Source organism: Danio rerio, chromosome 4 (assembly GCF_052040795.2).
Source record: "Danio rerio strain M-AB ecotype USA chromosome 4, GRCz13ab, whole genome shotgun sequence".
NCBI classification, from domain to species: Eukaryota; Metazoa; Chordata; class Actinopteri; order Cypriniformes; family Danionidae; genus Danio; species Danio rerio.
The window spans coordinates 33,729,892-33,737,500 of NC_141024.2; the positions used below are offsets into that span (position 1 = coordinate 33,729,892).

Below are 7,609 nucleotides of genomic sequence, written 5' to 3' on the forward strand. Positions count from 1 at the left end.
AAGCTTAGGTGCTGGCTCCAGACAGTGCAAAATACAGACAGTGCAAATACAACGACAAAATAAAACAGCATACTCCTCAAAAAAAAAAAAAAAAAAAAAAAAACAGGACAGTGTAAAATTGACAGTGATATGTACAATGAATAGGTGTTCACATAGTTGTAGGCAGTATTGGTTTAAGTATGGATTGGTTAAAGTGCAGTGCATGCTACATATTGATGGTGTGCAGTGAGGGGTATGGAAGAGTCTGTGTGGGGTGTGTTAAGAGTTCATTAGCCTGATAGTGTGAGGGAAGAATCTTTCTTTCAGCCGCCTTGTGCATGAAACCATCAGCCTGAGGGTAGCAGAGAGAAAAGTCTATGACTTGGGTGGCTGGAGTCGCTGATAATTCTCTTGGCTTTCCTCATGCACCGCCTGGTGTAGATGTCCTGGAGGGAGGGAAGCTCACCTCCTACTACATGTCCCAGCAGTTCGCACAATCCTATGTAGGCCTTTGCGATTGCTGCTGGTGCTATTTCCATACCAGGTGGTGATACAGCCAGACAGGATGCTTTCCACAGTGCAGGTTTAGAACGATCGGAGGATGTGGGGGCTCATTCCAAACCTCCTGAGACGCCTGAGAAACTTGAAAGTGCTCTCCACTGGTGTCCCATTGATTGTGATGGGGGTGTGTTCTCTCTTCTCTCTCCTGAAATCCACCACCAGCTCCTTGGTTTTGCTGATGTTGAGTGAGAGGTGGTTTTCCTCATGCCACTGCGTCAGAGTGTGCACCTCCTCTCTGTAGGCCGTCTCATCATTATCTGTGATTAGGCCCACCACCATTGTGTCATCAGCAAATTTAACGATGATGTTGGAGCTGTGTTTGACTGTACAGTCATGTGTGTACAGGGAGTACAGGAGTGGGCTGAGAACACAGCCCTGTGAAGCACCAGTGTTGAGGATCAGTGTGGACGAAGTAATGTTGTCCATTCTGACCACCTGGCATCTGCTTGACAGGAAGTCAAGGATCCAGCTGCACAGAGAGCTGTGTAGAGCCTGAGCCTGGAGCTTTATCACCAGCTTGGCAGTCACAATGGTGTTGAATGCTGAGCTCTTGTCCACAAACAGCATTCTAACATATGTGTTTTTGTTTTCAGGTGAGACAGAGCAGTGTGCAAGGTGAAAGCAATTGCAACATCATTGGAGCGATTATTCCTGTATGCAAATTGCAGAGGGTCAGTGTGAGCGGGCAGTACAGAGCAGATGTGCTTTTTAATCAGCTTCTCAAAGCACTTGCTGAAGATGGGTGTCAGAGCAATTGGATGCCAGTCATTCAAGCATGTGGTTTTCGCTGATTTTTGTATAGGCACAATAGTAGCTGTCTTAAAGCATGTGGGAACTACAGAGAGAGCGAGAGGTTGAAGATGTCCTTGAAAACCCTCGCTAGCTGGTGTGCGCATGCCATCTGGGCACGTAGCTTTCCGGATGTTCACATGTCGAAAAGCTCTCGTTACGTTCGGTACAGAAACAGACAGTGTGCTGGCCTTTTCAGTTTCGGCCATGGGAGCGGCAGTGTGCGCGCGCTGTCCTGGGCTTCAAAGCGGGCGTAGAATGAGTTGAGCTCGTCCGGGAGAGATGCAGCAATGTTTACAGTGGTGGGTTTGTTCCTTTTAAAGTCTGTGAAGTAATTACGTCCCTGCCACATGCTCCTTGCGTTATTGGTGTTAAATTGACCCTCTACCTTGTCTCTGCATTGACGTTTTGCTACTTTGATGGTTTTCCTGAGGTTGTAATTTGCTTGTTTTTGTTCCTCAGCATTTCTGGATTTATAGGTGGAAGCTCGCACTGATAGGGCTGTTCGAACTTCGCCATTGATCCATGGTTTTTGGTTGGGGTAGATACGGACAATTTTTGTTGGAACCATGTCTTCTATGCATTTCCTGATGAAGCCTGTGACTTTGTCTAAGTACGAGTCACTGTCATCATCACACGCTGCCCGGAACATATCCCAGTCCATGTGATCAAAACAGTCTTGAAGTATGGAATCCGATTGGTCCGTTCAGCTTTAAAACATCTTGAGGGTGAGTGGTTCCCGTTTCAGTTTCTGCCTGTAAGCAGGCAAGAGCAGAACAGAAGAGTCATCTGATTTGCCAAACGGTGGGCGGGGGAGGGATTTGATTGTGTCCCAGAACGGGTAATAGCAATGGTCCAGAATCCAGTCCCCACGAGTGTTTGCGGTGATGAGTTGATAGTATTTTGGAGCGATTTTCCTGAGATTGGCGTTGTTAAAGTCCCTGTAACAATAAACGCTGCCTCTAGGTGTGCGGTTTCCTGCTCGCTTATGCTCCCATACAGTTCCCTGAGCGCCTGCTCTGTGTTGGCTTGAGGAAGAATGTAGACAACCGTAATAATCACAGATGTAAACTCCCTTGGTAGCCAGTATGCCTGACACCAAAGCATAAGGTATTCCAGATCAGGAGAACAAAATGGTCTAACTGGGTGTATGTTTCTCTCATCACACCATGAGTTGTTAATAAAGAAACACACACCTCCTCCTTTGCTTTTCTGTGTGAGCTTTTTTGTTATATCCGCTTGATGCACGGAGAACCACGAAAGTTTAACAGCTGTGTCTGGTACCTCTGCAGATAGCCAGGTTTCTGTAAAGCACATAATGCAGCAGTTTCTTGTTTCCCGTTGGAAGGAAATGTGCGCTCATAGCTCGCAAAGTTTGTTGTCCAGTGACTGAAAGTTAGCCAGCAGAATGGTGGTGAGTGAAGGTTGAAATTCACAGCTTCTCAGTCTAACGAGGACACCGGCTCTCTTTCCTCTTTTCCGGCTGCGTTTCCTTTGTCGCTTCAGTTGTGTTTCCCAGACAAAGGGCTCTGTTGCTGTGTTTGTAAACAGAGCATCGTTAAAGAACTCAAAGTCTAGTCTTCGATGTGCAACGAGGGAGCCAATTTCCCAAAGTGTGTGTCTGTCGTAGGTAATGAGAGTGTGTACATCCAGCACAAAAACAAAAATACAAGTAAAACACACAAAACACAACAAAGTTTGCTGGGAGCTCGCAACATGGTGGCCATGCTCGGCACCATCTTGATGATGTAAACGTAGAGAAGAGTGACCATTGTGGCAGAAAGTGAGTACTTGGTCTCATAGAACTGGTAAATCCGCAAGTGCTACCTCTGGAGATGGACTGCTAAAAATGCTTAGTCGTATGCATGACGACGAAACTTCATCTGCTGTTCACAACGAACATTGCCTGCTGCATTTTAGAGTCACTTTACAATAAACACAGTCATGATCCATAAAAAATTACTAGATTCGTCAAACAATTCGGCAGCTAGGACGATTCCTGTTGTCTTTATTTAAAATAAGTTCAATCGAGACATTAGAGGATGCAATAAAACCAAAGAACTTTATGATTGTAATCAAGACAGTAAAGGAGACGGCGGGATTTTCCAAAAGTGAGAATAGGTTCAAAACTCTGAGTCTTGCCTTGAAAATAGGAAATTCACTGTTAAAAATCAGTGACATTATACGTTGCCGTGCTCTTATGGCTGGAGACGAGGAACTCATAAAATCATCTGAAGCATTCCAGAAACTTTATCAGGCAAAATGGGCGGAGTCTATATATGTCAGACTCTGCTCTTGGTACAATTAGTAATTTGAAATACAACAAACCAGATAATCTGCCACTTAAAGAAGACATTAAAAAGCTTAACGAACACCTTGACAAAACAGCAGAGTTCGCAACTGCAGCACTAAGAAATGCTGCAACAGTTCAGAATTATTCCAGATTACCACATACTACATTGACCAAGATTGTTCTATTCAACAGAAAACGGATTGGAGAAGTATCAAAAATGAAATCGAGTCATTTTCTTCAGTGCAATCAGACAGACAGACAGACATACACACACAAGTAGCAACAGGACTGTCAGCTTATGAACAAAAGCTATGCAGATATTTCAGCCGAGTTGAAATTAAAGGAAAATGAGGGAGAAAGGTAGCAGTGTTCTATACTCCACACATGACCGGTTCACTCAATTTGATTATTGCTAAAAGAAAGGAATGTGATGTGTCTGAAGAAAACGAATACCTTTTTGCTGTACCAAACTGCGTGAAATATTACAGAGGACATCAATGTCTGAAAAGACTAGCTGATGAATGCGGTGCAAAGAAGCCTGATAATCTCAGATCCACCAAAATCTGCCAACATATAGCCACCCCTTCTCAAATTTTGAACCTAAAAGAAAACGAACAGGACAATCTTGCAGATTTTTTGGGCCATGACATCTCTGTCCGCAGACAGTTCTATAGATTGTCTGAGCCCACCATTCAAAGCGGAAAAATTTCAAAGTTGTTGCTAGTGTTGGAAAATGGAAAGTTGCATGGATTAAGAGGAAAGTCGCTAGATCAAATTGGAGGTATTTATGTTTCTAAGTTAAGTTCTAATATCATATGTCCTATTTTTGTTCATTATTATTGTGTAACAACTAAACTTGTTCTATGTGTAACCGGTTTTATTTTTGTAAATGTTATAGTGACACACGGAGGGTAGGATACACCCACTGGCGTCGGCACGTACTCTTTACTGCATACACCTGGGCAGCTCATTAGTGGGAGTGCGTTGATGGTCAGCCCTTTAAAAAGGCGTCTGAGTAACTCATATGACATCCCGAGTGAAGGTGAAGCCTCTGTGGTCTGAGAGCGTTTCCTTTTGTCCCTGGTTGGCCTTCTGTTGGTGAGCTCTTAGCTAGTTTTAAGTGATCATCTTAACAACAACTGCTTTGATTATTAGAAAGGTGTATGCGTGTGCGCACAAAGTGACAGGTGCCGTTCGCAAAGTGTGCTCTAGCCTGGGTGAGTTGGTGATTTTTAGGGTTTCTCGTTAGTTTTCAATAATAATCTAAAGGATGCTTTTATTATTGGGAAAGTGTGTTTGTGAAGAGGTGAGCGCCGTTCGCAAAGTCTGTTCTAGCCTATGAAACTCATCTAGGAGGTAAGAAGTTTGTTTGGATTTCAAAGAAGGGTTCGTTCACTTTTTAAAAATCCTTTTATCTTTCTCTTAAATTTTGTATTTTTAGGAAGTGCGGCTTGAAGGTGCTAGCTGTTGTTTCATCGCATTTATTCGCGGCTGTTTTTTCTAAAACTGGTCTTATCTGCTGCGACTGCTCTTCGCGGACATTCCCTTTTTAATTACTATGGCGAACATTTTATATACTGTATCTTGCTCTTAATCTACTATCCCTGTTCAACGTGATCCTATATGATTCATTGTGAATTCTATGCCCTGTGATTTTTGTGCAGTTTGTTTCCTGTGAGTATTTTTGGCTGTGTATATCCACAGGTGGGCGGAGGAGCTGTAATATTGATGCTGAATTGAAGGGGGGGTTTGTTGAATTGTATGGGTGTAATTTGCCACTTGCTTTAATATTTTGTATACACTGATTTGCTGTGTTTGCTGAGTGTCCCCGTCAGTTAGTGTCATTTATTGCGGTCCATTTGCACCGAAGCTGTTTAATGGGTAACTGTGAGAGCATTTTAAAATTGTTTTAAGGTTGTGTATGCCATAGTGAATTTAATAAATTTTTGTATTACGTTTGTAAGTCACGTCTCTGTCTTTAATCAAAAACGAACCAGCAGGGTCCTTTATATTGTTGTAACTTTTGTGTTAATCAAACAAGTGTTTTTTTAGATAGATGTTCCTGGGTAGTAACCTAGGTGGCGTAGTCGGGTTTTAGTAAGTTATAGCCAAGGGTTACATATGTTTCCTGATATATTTAACAGTTTTTTAAATGACAATATTTTACAGCAGTGGTTCTCAGCTGTTTCTGCAGGCCCTCCAAAAATATTTGCATGTATCTTTTGGTGCTAAGGAATTTTGTTTAAAACTGAAAATAAAATGTTTCTCATTGTTCAGATTTCACAGACGAGGAGGATGAGAAAGATGATGATGACGACGACAGAGAAAATGAGGAAATTATTCCTCCAGACAATGCTCCGGATGAAAATGCTCCGGATGACATAAATGCTAGGTTCTTTGAATGTAAGACATGTCAACATATTACATCTACAGTACAGACCAAAAGTTTGGGCACACCTTCTCATTCAAAGAGTTTTCTTTATTTTCATGATTATAAAAATTGTAGATTCACACTGAAGGCACCAAAACTATGAATAAGCACATGTGGAATTATATACGTAACAAAATATGTGAAACAACTAAAAATATGTCATATTCTAGGTTCTTCAAAGTAGCCACCTTTTGCATTGATTACTGCTTTGCACACTCTTGCCATTCTCTTGATGAGTTTCAAGAGGTAGTCACCTGAAATGGTCTTCACTTAGGTGTGACCTGTCAGGTTTAATAAGTGGGATTTCTTGCCTTATTAATGGAGTTGAGACCATCAGATGTGTTGTGCATAAGTCAGGTGGATACACTGCTGATAGTCGCTCAGCTATTGGTCAAATTGCATCACCAGTGTGTTCACCGATGAGTTCAACTGTTCTCCTTAAGGCAGGGGTGTCCAAACTTTTTGGGCCGAGGGCCAGATGCAAAAAAAACAACGTTGTCGCGGGCCAAATTTTACACACATCACACAGACACATATAATATATATATATATAACATATTAGCTTTAGTAACTCATTTCTAATAACTGATTTATTTTATCTTTGCCATGATGACAGTAAATAATATTTGACTAGATATTTTTAAGACACTTCTATACAGCTTAAAGCGACATTTAAAGGCTTAACTAGGTTAATCACGTTACAAGTTAAGGTAATTAGGCAAGTTATTTTATTACAATGGTTTGTTCTGAAGACTTAAGGGGCTAATAATTTTGACCTTAAATGGTTCATAAAAAATTTAAACCGCTTTTATTCTAGCCGAAATACAACAAATAAGTCTTTCTCCAGAAGAAAAAATATTATCAGACATACTTTGAAAATGTCCTTGCTCTGTTAAACATCATTTGGGAAATATTTAAAAAAGAAGAAATAAATCAAAGAGGGGCTAATAATTCAGACTTCAACTGTGTGTATATAGATATATAGATAGATAGATAGATAGACAGACAGATAGATAGATAGATCATAACAAGAACTGCTGCTTAATTGAATGCATGTAATAGCGACACCCGGTGGTTATTTATTGAATTACGTTCATTTTTGTATAGCGGGCCAGATTCTATTGATATTTATAAAAAGCCTCGCGGGCCGCCACAAAACTGATTGCGGGCCGCAGATGGCCCGCGGGCCGTAGTTTGGACACGCCTGCCTTAAGGCATGCAACAAGTGTTTAGTTAGGAGATTAGTTGGTGTTGAAAAATATGTTATCCTTTACTTTATATTTAATGAGTGAGATTATATTTGATTGCCCACTTTAGGGTAATTATGCCTACACTGCAAAAAATGCTTTTCTTGCTTAGATTTTTTTGTCTTGTTTCTAGTCTAAATATCTAAAATTTCTTATATCAAGAAGCATTTTTTAGACAAGCAGAACATATTGCCTTGTTTTGAAAAATAATATGCCAATATTAAGTCAGTTTTTCCTTAAAACAAGCAAAATAATCTGCCAATGGGGTAAGCAAATTAATCTTGTTTTTTCTTTTGACGTAAGATCATT

At 40.9% G+C, this 7,609-nt stretch overlaps 1 protein-coding gene and 1 pseudogene across 3 annotated transcripts in view; both read left to right on the forward strand.

Moving 5' to 3' along the window:
- The window catches only part of LOC137489472 (uncharacterized), a 204,240-nt gene that overhangs the window by 23,517 nt on the left and 173,114 nt on the right, over positions 1-7,609 (forward strand). The gene's annotated exons all lie outside the window — the stretch shown is intronic.
- Positions 3,592-7,609, forward strand: part of LOC147844809 (uncharacterized) — an 8,973-nt pseudogene continuing 4,955 nt past the window's right edge.